The following is a 15,177-nucleotide window of genomic DNA, read 5'->3' as shown; positions in this document are numbered from 1 at the left end:
GTAAGCTGCACTGCCTTGGCTCCCCTGTTTAACCAGTAATCTCTTCCCTAGTTTATCTCTATCCCCAAACATGAGAGTACAGATAGCAGGAGGAAAAGAAAAGAAGCTAGGTAAAAAGGCAGAGATGTTCCCCTCACGCTTGGGCTTAAGCATGTTTTGGGTTTCAGATGGAAGCAACCACAAGGAAGGTTGGCAGTGGCTTGTGGACCCTGGTAGGGAAGTTAGTCTGCCTATCCTGACCTAGATCCAAGCTCTCTGATCCCCACCAGGTGGCCGTTCTGTGCTGAGTTGTGTGTTTATTCACACCCTCCCCCCCCCCAATAGATGTAGACCAGTACTGACCAAGCCTCTTTTGGTCATAGGACTTGTACCCAAGGCCTGGGCACTGTCCCTGAGCTGTTTTTGCTCAAAGCTAGCACTCTAACACTTTGAGCCACATAGCCACTTCCAACCATGGCTTCTTTAAGGGCAATTCAAAACCTGAGCTCCAGCAGACCAAGGAACCTCTTCAGTCTTCACTATGCTCCACTGTAATTGGGACATTCTCTTTCATGGAAGGGAACATCTAATGCACTACTGGCTCTTGCTACCTTGGCAGAAGGAGACTTCTTTTATGATTGCCATCCTGCAAACCCTTTCGACCTGCTGGATATTACAGATGATTTGGCCTCCCCAATCGGCCAAGTTCACTGGCCAACATTGCTCCAACATTACAAGATCATTGCTTGTTGCAAATGAAATCACCTACATAAATTCGGGTGACAAGGTCCTTTCCATTCTGATAATGTTCAAACCATTTTATGCCAAGCTGGTCTGAATGAGCCATGTCCAGGAGCTGCAATTGACTCCTACCATGCAGCAAATCATACACCTGCTAATAGTAGTGGTCAGAGATCAGTATGGAAGACACTAAAGACCCTATGCCCTCACTAGAAGCTATTTTCAGCAACAACCTCAATCCTGACCAAGTCTTCACTTTCCATGTGGGAGAGTATCAGGTCTCAGAAACACCCAGAACTAAAGTCTCCTCAGTTTCTAACTTCAATTGTCCTCCATCCTTCAGTTGTTGTTGCCATTTTGTTTTTCAAGATCTCTTTCAGTCCCATTACAATGTCAAGTCGCATGAGATTCTTTGCCCAGCAGTGGGAAAAAGGATGGCCCCTAAAAGCATTCTTGGTCCTGGAAACCCAGATTTGTATTAAGGATGAGTCATGTTCTGTTTGGGTACATTGGCACACAAGTAAACAGGTATAGGAAGGAACACAACCTGAGAGGCAGGCAAAGCTCAAATCCTATGATAGGAAACTCAAGAAGCACAGCAGCAGCATTAATATGAAAACATCACATACACCTGCAAAATGATTCTCCATTAAAATAGCACAGCAAATATAGGAAGCCTAGCACATGAAGGAGTTTGGCTCAATAGCAGTCGAAGGCAGCAAAAACTGAGCATGGAATCTCAAACTTCAAGGGGCTGCTTTCATTCATGTCATGTTCTGCAAGTTACAGGATATTGTCAAATTCTTCCCTAGAATGATGTGTCCTATCAGTTCAATCCGGGAGTCTACAACAAATGCAGCCAAGCTCACACGTACACACAACCTGATGGTTACCTATTTCTCTTACCAGCCATGGTAGCCTGTTCTGGTGAGAGATAGGATGGAATTCAGACCAAAATGTTCAGAGAACACTTAGAGGCATTCAACAAGCTAAGGACATGTGCTCCATCCTTCTAACAATGAGGCACAGGTCTTAAGACATCTGTACCCACCGGGGATTTTTAGTAACATTTGAACTTCATGGTTCATTCTCATACCTGACATCCAAATAAGCAAGTGCTGCCATAGGGGGATTCAGGCCACAGGTAACTTGGTGAGGTGAGGGAGTGGGGAGGAGTATCATATCAGCTATTATAATAACTAAGCCCTTTCCAGCAAGGCATGACCCCCAGAACCAGGATGAGCTATGTGGATAAGAAGCCCCCACAAACATCTGACACAGTTCCCGGAAGCAAGTTGCCTGATGTTTGCTTCTCTGTCACCATGTAGTAGTAACACAATGAATTCGTAAGAGTGAAGACTTGTGAGCCTGACTTGGCCAAATTTCTCATGTCACTTTGATTCAGACAAGAGGCATCAACAAGGCACAATGTCTCTTATCTGCCTAAAGGATCTAGATATGAGCAAAATGAGCCCAAACCAGGATATGATTGTCATGGGCATTCAGACCCGAGTTGGTGATTTTGTGTGGGTCCCAGCCTGGAAAACACAACACTGAGTCACAAGTTCCACAAGAATTAGCAGTGACAAGGAAAACAGAACAGGAAAGTAAGTCCCAGGCCCAACTAGAGAAAGTATTCCAAGGGGCTCTAAGTGTCTTCACTGGAGAAACTGACACATCCTCTCTAGAATATTCTCCGTTCCCACCTTCCTAAATTTATGGAGGAAAATCATACATCCTAGCACCCCATCCAGCATTCCACAGGAGGGCTGCGGCATGTTTTACCACAGCGTGGCTCCAGAAGAAGCTCACTCAGAAATTCTCGGCCCACGCTTCCCCCTCCACCAGTTAGATGTCTGCAGACATGTTTTTGTCACAATGGAATATACCTCCATTATCCAGAAGATGCTAATTAAACTCTACAGTGCTTAGGACAGGTTCCAGTGGTAAAGGGACATCCAAGGGAAGAAAGCAGGAATAATGAGGTAGGTAGAAGCGTCCTGTCACAGCTTTCAGTTTTTGCACAGAAAGGCCAAATTCTCTGAAATCTTTGCTACATAGGGCCAGAGGCAATGCTTTCAAGTTGAGATGGTATTGTAAACGGAGTCTCTGAAGAAAAGCCACATCTCTACTGAAGAACATCCTACTTAGTTAAAGGATTCCTTCACCATGTGAAGACATCATCTGTATGTCCAATAGATTTTCTTGCCTTGTAAAGACCATTATCAAGGTCTGCATCTACCTTCTTTCTTTCTTTCTTTCTTTTTTTACTGTAAAAGCTTAAGTAACCACTGCCAAGGAAAACTATTGTCATTCCTAACTTGAATCTGGTGCTAGACCATGGCCATTCAGAGCAAACATCTTTTTTATTTCCTTAAAGCAGGGCTACGTTGCATCAATAGTAGGCACCAAAGGAGTTCACAAAGATCACACAGCCCCACTCAGCTTGCTGAAGCTTATTCCTCTGGGGTTGAGAGATTAGGTAACGTTTGCCCATTTGCCTTGAAATGCTATTCAACAGTTCACTGAGCTATAATAGCCTGCTGTCTTCTGGACACTGCACATAATTGTGAGAGCTTAGTGTTGTTCTGTGTTCTTCCAGGGATGGGTACAATGCAGTGACCAAATGTCTTATGAGCTATAATGAGGGACCACCTTCCCCTCATGCTTTGCACCTGGGCTAAATCTAAGTGTTAGGCCAAGACTCAGACCCCAGGAATGCAAGTTCTGCAGTGCTCACCAAGTGCCTTTTCTATGCAAACCTGTCCATTTTGTCCACAAATCAGGAGGACATCTTGGCTCAAGAGCTTCTTAACAGTGAGAACACCCATGTGTTTAATAGTTAAAGCACTCAGGAAATTAAGGAATACTACTTCAATGGCAGCTCATAAGTGAAACTATTCTATAGCTTTATGGAGAACAATTTTAATATGCTGACATGGTCATGAGACTTACAACACATTACAGAATATACACTTGATGGAGTCTTGAAAATACAAGAGTCAGGCTGCCACCAGCAACTAGAAATCTTCATTTGAGCTGAGGTCACTAGACCCTTGAGGGCCGGTCAACCCACTGCATGGAATCAGGAAGCTGTTAGCTTTTCTAAAATTCAAACAGGATAGATTGCCAACAGCCACATCTTGGACTAAAGAGAATTAGGAGGTCTTTTATGGAAAGACGAGATGTAGAAACAAACTGGATGACTTCCACCATGTAAGTATTTCAGAGTCAAGCAAGTCAAGTATGCCAGCCAACCCCTTCTCAATTCCTTGTCTGCTCATAAGCCTTCAAGGTTTTAATTCAACATAAAATGAGGAATCAATTCTGTGTAAAGAAACTGAGGGGCAAAACAGAGGAACCAAATATCCTCTGGCCTTCAAAGAACAGCATGCCTTCTTCCAAGCAGGTAAAAAAGAGTCCTCATGTCAAATCATCTAGTTCTTTCATTTGCCAAGTCTCTACACTCCTAAGTGTGACTGATGAAGACAGAATTAAGAGGATGGATCCCAAGGGACAAAGTAATGCCAATGCTCTGAGGAATCGGTTCTATGAAGCCACTGTAAGAAATATTCATTAGCCCAATATGGTCAGGATCACGTTACTAGGTAAGATTCTGGAACAGACCAATGAACCATATTCACAGTCCCTGGAATAGGAAACACACAGCCATCTCCCATTTCTTATTCAATAAGTAATCTATACTCACACGCTAATAAATCTGAGACCATTTCCAAAGGACTGGTGAAGGGTAATCGCCCTTGTTTTACAAAAAAGAACAGGATTGCTTGGTGTGCTGACGTTGTGGTCCATTACATCCATCGTGTAACTTGCTGCTAATGAGAACCTGCCCACAGAAGCCATCCTAAGTAGTTCAGCTTCAGCACATAAGGAAACTTGCAAATTCCCAGCCTTGTCCAAGTCCTTACTACCCATAAACAATCTCCCATAATGACACTCCAGGTATGTCTTTTGAGACATCTAGCACTACTATTCCTTCTTTAACCACTACCGTGCATCCAGGTGTCCTGAAAATGTTGTGATCCAGCATCATTCCACAGCTCCTGGTGCCCAAATTGAACTTCACTGATCAATATGGGCTGCAGCCACTGTATCTACAGAGGAAGAAAAGCCACCTAAGCAGAATCAGATGGCAATGTCCCCTTCACATAAAGTTCAGATATAACGTCTGCTATCAAGCTAAAAGACAAGAGTTCTTTCAAAATAAGCTAGAATACATGCCGTGGGACTTAGGAAAAGTAGGTTGAGTCTTCATTATCATGACCTTCAGTTATCCAATGAGATATTTATGATTTGCATCCACACAAAATTAGAGGTTCCACTCTGGTATGCCCAGTAGTCCAGGTAGTAGATGGATACACCACCATTGGGGGAGAAAAAAACAAAACTACTTTTTCTAGGAGATTACCAATAGTTATTGCTCTATATAAAGGAATAAAGTCAAATTAGGTAACTCCCTGGGGCATGTGGTACACATGTGCCACATGTTAGGGGGCACTGGGTAGGTAAAGTCTCATAGGTATAACTTTGCCAAGACTATGGATGACCTCTCATAAATGTCCATGTTACCTACCAAATAAGCAACTTAAACCAGCAGAAGTGCTGCCCAACAGAGGGACCCAAGGAATGATGGAAAGTTAGCAGATGTCCTTTGGCATGTGGTGGTCCTCACAGAGCAGGTACAAGTAGTAATGATGTGTCAAGAAGATGAGGATGGTAAGGCAAATGTGCAGTCGGCACCTCTATTATTTGTTAGTGCAGCTGAACAGACTGCAGGTGTATACTTGGACCAATCTTCCTGAGACAGAAGAGATCTTCAGCCTTCCAGAAATACCTCCAAGCACTTGGACACAGATCTCAATGAGGCTATGCCAACTTAACATGCACTGGGCATCTCCCAGGCTGACCATTGAAAAGGAATTTTAACAGTCCAGATTTTAGCATCTACTTGACCTATGCCTGAGCTAACATCATGGCCAGCATAGACACACATCTTCCCCCCTGACACACACACACACACCTATCTTCCAGCTCCAATGTTCTATTCTTCCCAGTCACAGGATAAGAACTTCATTAAGAAGGTACTTCGGACAGAGGGAAGGTTTCATGATGCCAATAACAGGAAGACAAAACCTTCAGTAAAATCAGATACCACCCACATCTACAGAGACTGCCTGAATATAAGTGGACCTCCCTGGTCCCGTTCCTGTATGTTTCCAGAGAAAGCATTTAACCTTCTGGGAGATGCGGCTAGTCAATGAGGTCAGGCACAGGTACAGGAGAATACCAACAAAACCCACAGTAGTCAAGTAGAATTTTTAAGCCCATTGGATTTCACCAATGCTGCAAAAATGACTGCAATAGGCTTGGTGCTTAGATCTATATGTGCACTTGCCCAGGGCTCACTCCTGGCCAGTCTTCATCTTTGAAGACAGAGGATCCCAGTACTCTTTAACAGTCTTAACTCTTCTGAACAGTCTTCCTATAGCCAACAGCCAACTTCTTCAGACCACCAGAGATGTGTGAAGGGTACAGAAATCTGGCTGAGGCCTTCAAACCAGATATGATCACCAGGGAGGCAAATAACCTTCACCATTACCTCTACCATGTAAGTAATATCAGAACCAAGGAAGTAAGTACCAGTGCCAATACCATTAACCACCTAAGAGATGGACTTAACTAGTGATCATATAAAAAAAAAAATAAAGATTCCATGCACTATGCCAGAGAAGTGAAATATCTACCACTGGACCATCATTGATTCATCCAAGTTTAGATCCACAGACACCTCTAGAACTGGCATTGGCTATAACAATACAGGATAAGCCAGAGGACTGCTGGTAGGATACACCATACACATACTTGGATACTGTCTCATACCAGAACCTAATTCATTCTGTGCAAGTTCTGTGAGATGCAGCTGTATGAGGTCAGAGTGGTGATCTACTGGGATTTTTTTTACTTCTGCTCTGCTGCTCACAGTGCTCTGGTAAATAAAATACTTGGCAAGTTAAAAATGTGGCTATACAGAAGAGTCACATAGTAAAACAGATCAGGTTTCCCACTAAAAGAGTTCACCACATTTCTAATGTGTAATGATAAACCCGGGTAGATTAGGACTTGAATTGATCAGTGTGTCAATTTGTGGAGAGATTTTAAGATTGAGGGTCCTAAAAAGCAGAGATGTGTCTCTCCTGAAGACCTGCCTGTGGACAGATTCTACATCTCCCCCAAGAGTCCCAGCCTGCCCCTTCCCAAGTAACTCTCAAACTCCATCAGAAATTCTGAATCCGCTGCCAGCCCAAATCCACATGACGACAATCATAAGACCTACAATTAGGCCATGTGAGGCATGCATTGACTTTACTTCCTTAAGCCAACCACTCAGGACTCAAATATAGCAAGGTATTGCTGGGATATACTTTTGTCTGTCACTCAGCACACATCTGACAATACAAATGATGTCCCACATGAGGTGATCTAGGTTATTCACATTATATCTTGAGCTGTAAGACATCCAGCTTGTGTGACAAGTATAGTAGATTCATGAAACTATTTTTCTTTTTTTTTTTTGCCCATCCAAGGGCTTGAACTCAGGGTCTGAGCAATGTCCCTGGCTTCTTTTTGCTCAAGGCTAGCACCCTAACTCTTGAGCCACAGTGCCACTTCTGGCATTTTCTATCATATATTGCTGAGGAATCGAACCCAGGGCTTCATGTATAAAAGGCAAGCACTCTGTCAAAAGGCCATACACCAAGCCCTTGATACCAACATCAGTACTGAGCAAAGAGACATGGAGACATGATCATTTATATGCAAACTTGTTTGACAAAACAGCTAAAGGAGCTTCTAAAACGCAATCCAAGATAATGAGAATTACTAACATTTCAAAGAAAGCATTCACCAAGTTGGAGACCCTGTTCCCTTAGGAAAACATCTATGGTTTCCAACAGAAAAAAAAAAAACTATCCTATTTCTGGAATCAATAGAAAACTTATTCCATCATACAGCCCTTTGCTATTAAGCTGTCCTGTGAAAGAAATGATACAAAAACAAGAACTCTACTAGTTTCCATTGGTCTGCCACCAAACTCTTCAATATGCAGGGACGTGTCCGTGGCCACACCCTGCACAGATGGATGCTAAAAGCATTCAGTCTGGTCTCCTGATATTTGTTTGTACACAGAACTGTACGAAGAAGTTACCCACTTTTAAATGTCAATAGTATTAACCTTACACAAGAATCTGCTTTCAGGAGAGAATCTACACATTTTACAAATCTTGCAGTTCCTCTAAGAGCTGTCTAGACTTTGAAATACACCCTGAAGAAGCAAAGATGAACAAGAACCAACCCAACTGTTGGTACCGACAAGAACAGAGATAAATCATCCATTGCTATTCTCAAAACTTCCCATTAAAAACCTTCTGTCCCATGCATTTCTGCCTTTAAAGGCATGTACCTAGGCAATTAGGAGGTCTGTACAAGGGACTCCCCCTCCGCTTGTAAATGACAAGACAATTCTTTTCCTGCATTCGGGTCAACATAAAAAAATGCCACTGGGTCATGGCCTTTCTGTGTCAGGAGTTATTGCTGCTGATTCCACGTGACTGCTATCTTATCAATTCTGAACATAGGCCGCAATTCTCAACTGAAGCACTACGATGTAGCTATACTGTTGAACATGTGTGGAGGTTATGAAAACATCACTTAGGGCAACTGATCTTTCACCTCATGAAATGTTCATACCTGTGACTAATAGAAATACCCAATAGATATAAAATGTCAACAAGCACCAACTAGCATGGAAAAGCAGAGCACCTCACATCATGATGCCCAAGAAAGAGGGCCCCTCCCACCCCCTCCTAGTTACCCCTTTCCCACACCAAAAATGTCCAGAATTCCCAAGGTAGCACCACCACCTTGGAGACAAATACATAACATGTGAACCTGTGGGGAGACATTTCACATTCAAACCTAAGAACATGTGAAGGTGCATTTGGCTTCTTCCCTTCTGACCGGCTACTTGCATCCCTGAATCATCTAACCACTGCCACCAAGGATAAACATGGAGCTATGCTGTGTCAGACACAAATTGCCCCATCAGCTCACCAGAAGCTGTGATCTGCAGTAGCAACTTCAATCCTGGCAATCCCTTTTCCTCCTGAAGAAACTCATGCCCATGGGTGAACAGCACAGGAGAGAGGCTTGTGCAGCTTCTAACACCTCTGCTCCCTACTATATTATCCGCCTTCATTTAGCTGAACCACAAATTTTTTTAAATTTATTTATTAATTGAACACAAATTTTTTGACAAGGTGTTGTGCAAAAAGGGTACAGTTACATAGTAGGGCAGTGTGTACATTTCTTGTGATATCTTAAGCCCTGGTTTTCTATCCCTTCTCTAGGTCAGGTAGACATATATGCAATGTACAATGTATCAAGAACATATACAGTAGCCACGTGGCCATGCCCAAGAAAGTTTGCCTAGGGCTTTAAATGTAATGTCGATATTAGGCCATATGTCGACAGTAGTCTTATATGAATGTACATACATAGCTTTTGAGCTATTGTATTCCCCTGAGAGGTCCATTTTTGACCTTTATATGTTGAGTAATTGTTTGGTTTTAGTTACAAACTGTTGGGTCGCTGCCCCAATCCTGTGGGAAATACCATTTGACAGGCAGTTTTTGGTTTCACAGACTTGGTCTCTACTGTCTCTCCGTCTCCCTTTGTTAACAGTCATATATCAGAGAGATCATGCCCCTTTGTTTTCTGTTGAACCACAAATTCTTAAGCGCTTCTGCCATACTCTGGAGCACAAAGAGAGCTGAAGGTGTGAAGTGCCAAGATGACAAAAGTCAGTTTCTTATAACCAGGGAGACTGTAGGTAATGAACAAAAAGTGAGGCTAACTGAACAGATATACTGTACACCCACTGGCTTGTAGATGGCTTGATATTACATGTGGTATGAACATACCCTCTATTCCTCGCAAAATCTTATCCACATAGCCAGAAGGTGAAGGCACTATCACGGAGTTTGTCCACGAAAATGCTCTTCTCTAAGGAAAATTGTCTTCTGCTACCATCTAAGAAGTAGATCTGATCTATAGGTCTTGTATAAAAGAAACAGATGGTTGCTGACTTTCAACACCCAGACCTCCTGTGGCTACTGGAGAATAAAAGGCCTTCTCAGAGCTCAAGGAAAACACAGTTCAGGAGAGGAGAAAGATGGCGCTGAAAGAATAGGGAGGCACCCCGACTCGCACCAACTGAATAGCGAGCTGGGAACTCCAACACCCAACACCCCATCAAGAACCCAGCAAAACCAGCAGCCAGAAGCAGTGGAGAAACGCAGGAAAACAAAAAGGAGCAAAAAAGAAGAACCGAAAACCTACACGGAGCCGGAGATTCTCCGGGGCACCTCCCCCCACCAGCCCACCCTGGCCCAAACCGGGCCAGGCAGGGAAAGGGGAACCCGGCGATCGGCAGACAGGCTGCCAGGAGCGCAGAATTCATATAGCGGGAGACCCCAGGGACACAAGGCAGGGTGCGGACCAAGACACACACCGGCAGCGACGAGAAGTTCGGGTCCACACCGGGTACGGACAAGGGAACCCAGCGCGGCAGAAAGAGGGAACGGGGGAGCCACCACGACACTTCGCCAACCCCTGAAGGGCTAACGGCTACGCGGGACACACACACAAAGCAGCACAAGTGAGTCCCCCATAATCCCTTCCCCCAACGGGAGACCCAAGCCCGAAAAGAAGCTAGATCTCCCTCCCTCCCCCTCTCCACTCCTGAGGGAACAAAGAACCCCCAAATCAGGCGGGAAGCTCCCATCAGGCGCTGGGAAGCCAGTTTAGCAGGGGAAGGGCGGAACAGCCCCAAGCCCCCAAAGGTTCCTGAACTGGCAGAACCGGCCCCATCCCCTTCCCAACAGGGGCTGGGAGACGGCTGGCAGTGCAAGCCCCACCCGAGGCGCCTGGACCTCGCAGACTCTTACACCTAAAATCACAGGCGCTGGTGGGCAATACCAGCCCAGCAGGGTCACCTGAGCCTGATCACACCCCCCCCCTCGCAGCGGAGGTGAGGTCTGAGGGTGCCAAGCCATACCAGGACAGTTGATCCCACTGGGCCCCACACATACCGCCCCCCCCCAACGGACTCGCGGGAGGGTGCAAGCACAACCCAACAACCCAGGACTCGCTCTGGGAGGCATATCCCGCTAAAGCTAAAGTGCATGTTGTAGTGGACAACAGTGCACAGGAGGGCAGGGCCCCCGGCGACAGTGCCCGATCTGGTAGGCGTGTACCCTGCACTGGTGGGCGGGGCCACAGCGGCAGCACCTGCTGCCATAGATACGCCTACACAGGGGGGAGGAAAGAGCTACAAATCAAACCTGAGAAGCCACCCAGATTTCCAGATGCACAAATCACAAAGAAACATAACTCAGTTCATCAAAGGACAAGCCAACTCGCCAGCTCCAAAAAGCAGCACGACTGAAGAGGAGATGGAGACTAAAAAAGCAAATGAGGCCATGTTAACAGGAATGATCGAAAGCGTCAGAAATGAAATCAGAAAACAATTCCAGGAGTTTAGAGCGGAAATCTGGAAGGACACGCAGGAAGCCAAGAAAGAAATGGAAGCAAAAATGGATACAATGAAAGCCTCGTTTAAAGAAATGGAAGCAAAAATGGATACAATGCAAGCCGCCTTTAAAGAAAATCTCCACATCCTGAGAATTGAAATGCATGAAAAAATAGATTTAAAATACAACTCTTTAAAGGAAGAAATTTCCACGATCAGAGCTGATATGACAACCATGAATAGCTCTCTGACATCCATAAACTCCGCAATTGAAACCATAACACAAAGAGTGGACCATATAGAATCCAGAATCTCTCGCCTGGATGATGAAGCAGCTGACAACAACCAGAAAATGACCACACTCCAAGAAAAGGTGAAGCTTCAGGGAAGACTAATCCAGGAACTAATGGACAAAGACAAGAGATATAATCTGCGCATAATTGGAATAGAAGAAGGAGCCGAATATCAGAACAGAGGGCTTAATCATGTTCTCAATAAAGTTATTGCAGAAAACTTCCCCAATCTCACAGGGGTCCCCATCCAGGTAACCGAAGCCTATAGGACACCTGGCAGGCCAGACCCCAGGAAAACCACCCCAAGGCACATAATATTCAAGACTACAGACCTCAAGATTAAAGAGCAAATTCTGAATTCAGCCAAAGCGAAGAAGGAAACTTTTTTCAATGGGAAGAGGATTCGAATAACATCCGACTTATCCACACAAACTTACCAAGCTCGAAGTGAGTGGAAGAACACCATCCAAGTACTCCAGAATAACAATTTACAACCTCGGATCAAATATCCAGCGAAATTGGAGTTCACATTCGAGGGGAAAACCAGATCTTTCCACACCAAAGAGGAGCTAAAGGAGTATGTGAATAAAAAACCAGCCCTACAGCGAATATTAAGAGGGGAACCCCACCCAACAGAGATCATAAAAGACACACAGACAGAATCAGAAAGAAACTTCAATAGCCAAAGTCCAGCAGAAAGACAAGCTCACTAAACACAAGAAGAAAAAAAAAAGAGGAAAAAACAGCCCAACAAGAAAATGGAAGGAGAAAAAACACCCTTATCCTTGATCTCCTTAAATATAAATGGCTTAAACTCCCCGATTAAGAGGAGCAGACTGGCAGAATGGATTCGCAAACAAAAAGTTGACATCTGCTGTCTACAAGAGACCCACCTTACAGCAAGGGACAAAAACAGGCTTCGAATAAAAGGATGGAGCAAGATCTACCAAGCAAATGCACCCACCAAAACGGCAGGTGTAGCCATTCTGATCTCAGACAAGCTGGACTTCTCTTTAAAGTCCACTCAAAAAGACAAAGAAGGACACTACATATTAATACAAGGAAAAATCCAGAATCAAGACATCACGGTGATAAATGTATACTCACCGAACAAAAGAGGCCCAACATATGTCAAGCAAATTCTCACAGAATTACAGAGCAAGATAGACACAAACACAATCATAGTGGGTGACTTTAATACTCCTCTCTCTCCAAGAGACAGATCCAACACCCAGAAGATTAGTAAGGGAGCTGAGGACCTAAATAACACCATTTCCCAAATGGATCTAACAGACCGATATAGAACCTTTCACCCTACAGAAACCCAATACACCTTCTTTTCAGCAGCCCATGGATCATATTCCAAAATAGACCACGTCATAGCCCACACAAAGAACCTCAGCAAGTACAAAAGTATTGACGTCATCCCAAGTATTATATCTGATCACAGTGGATTAAAGGTAATCCTCAACAACAAAGGAAACCACAGACACTAAACACACTCTTGGAGGCTAAACCCCATGCTGCTATCCAACACTTGGGCCACAGACCAAATTAAAGATGAAATCAACGAATTCATAAGCCACAATGACAAAGAAAACATATCACAAAGAAACCTATGGGACACAGCTAAGGCAATACTGAGGGGCAAGATCATTGCACTCAGCACCCACATTAAAAGAATGGAAGCAGCGCAGGTGAATACCCTCACGATGAAACTAAAACAACTGGAGAAACAAGAAATGACAGAATCTAAAACGACTAGGAGGGGAGAGATCACAAAGATTAAAGAAGAGATAAATCTGATTGAAAATAGAAAGACCATTCAACAAATAAATAAGACTAAAAGCTGGTTCTTTGAGAAAATAAACAAAATTGACAGACCCCTTGCAAAACTCACAAAAAAAAGAAGAGAAGAGACTCATATACGTAAAATCAGGGACTCCACTGGAAAAATTACAACAAGTACACACGATATTCAAACAATCATAAGGAGCTATTTCCAAAACCTCTACTCAGCAAAAAACAATAATTTTACAGAAATGGATCAATTCTTACAGAAGTACAAACTGCCCAAACTGAACCAAGAAGAAATAAATCAACTAAATAAACCAATAACTTACGGTGAGATACAGGAGGTAATCAAGAACCTCCCTACTAAGAAAAGCCCAGGCCCAGATGGATTCACCAACGAATTCTACAAAACCTTTAGTGAAGAGCTAATACCAATACTCCTCAAACTCTTCCGCAAAATAGAAACAGAGGGAGAAATCCCAAACTCATTCTACGAAGCTAATATCATACTCATTCCCAAACCAGGCAAAGACCCAACAAAAAAAGAGAACTACAGAACAATATCACTAATGAACACAGACGCAAAGCTCCTCAATAAAATATTAGCTAACAGGATCCAGAAACTGATCAAGAAAATCATACATCATGACCAAGTAAGCTTCATCCCTCAGTCACAAGGATGGTTCAACGTCCGTAAATCAATCAACTTAATTCACCACATAAACAGATCTAAAATTAAGAATTACATTGTTATCTCAGTCGATGCCCAAAAAGCCTTTGACAAAATACAACATCCATACCTATTAAAAGCTTTGGAGAGAACAGGAATAGATGGAACATTCCTCAAAACAATAAAAGCCATATACAACAGACCAACTGCTAATATCATATTAAATAGAGAGAAACTTAAATCATTCCCCCTAAACTCAGGAACAAGACAAGGATGCCTACTCTCCCCACTTCTGTTCAACATAGTCCTGGAATCCCTAGCCATAGCAATAAGGCAAGAGGAGGACATCAAAGGGATCCACATCGGCAAGGAAGAAATCAAGTTATCCCTATTCGCAGACGACATGATCTTATATCTGAAGGACCCAAAAAACTCAGTACCCAAACTCTTACACCTAATAAACCAATTTGGCAAAGTAGCAGGATACAAAATCAATCCACAAAAGTCAGCAGCTTTTCTGTACACCAGCAATAGACAAACAGAAAAGGAAATTATGGAAACAATTCCATTTACAGTAGCCAAAAAAAGTATAAAGTACCTAGGGATCAACTTAACCAAGGATGTGACTGACCTATTCAATGAAAACTACAAAAATCTAATAAGGGAAATCAAAGAAGACACAAGGAGATGGAAAGACCTCCCATGCTCATGGGTAGGCAGAATCAATATAGTGAAAATGGCCATATTGCCCAAATTGTTATACAAATTCAATGCAATACCTATCAAAATCCCAGCCACATTCTTCACTGAAATAGAGAAACCAATCCACAAATTCATATGGAACAGCAAAAAACCTAGAATAGCGAAACCAATTCTAGGCAAAAAAAAATAGTGCAGGAGGTATCACCATACCAGACTTCAAGCTCTACTACAAGGCCATCATAACAAAAACAGCAATGGTATTGGTATAAAAACAGATCGGAAGACCAGTGGATTAGAACTGAAGACCCAGAAATAAAACCGCACTCTTACAGCCAACTGATATTCGACAAAGGAGCTAAAGACATACAATGGAATAAACATAGCCTCTT

Source organism: Perognathus longimembris, chromosome 16 (assembly GCF_023159225.1).
Source record: "Perognathus longimembris pacificus isolate PPM17 chromosome 16, ASM2315922v1, whole genome shotgun sequence".
NCBI lineage: Eukaryota > Metazoa > Chordata > Mammalia > Rodentia > Heteromyidae > Perognathus > Perognathus longimembris.
Note: the sequence above shows the minus strand (reverse complement) of the source record.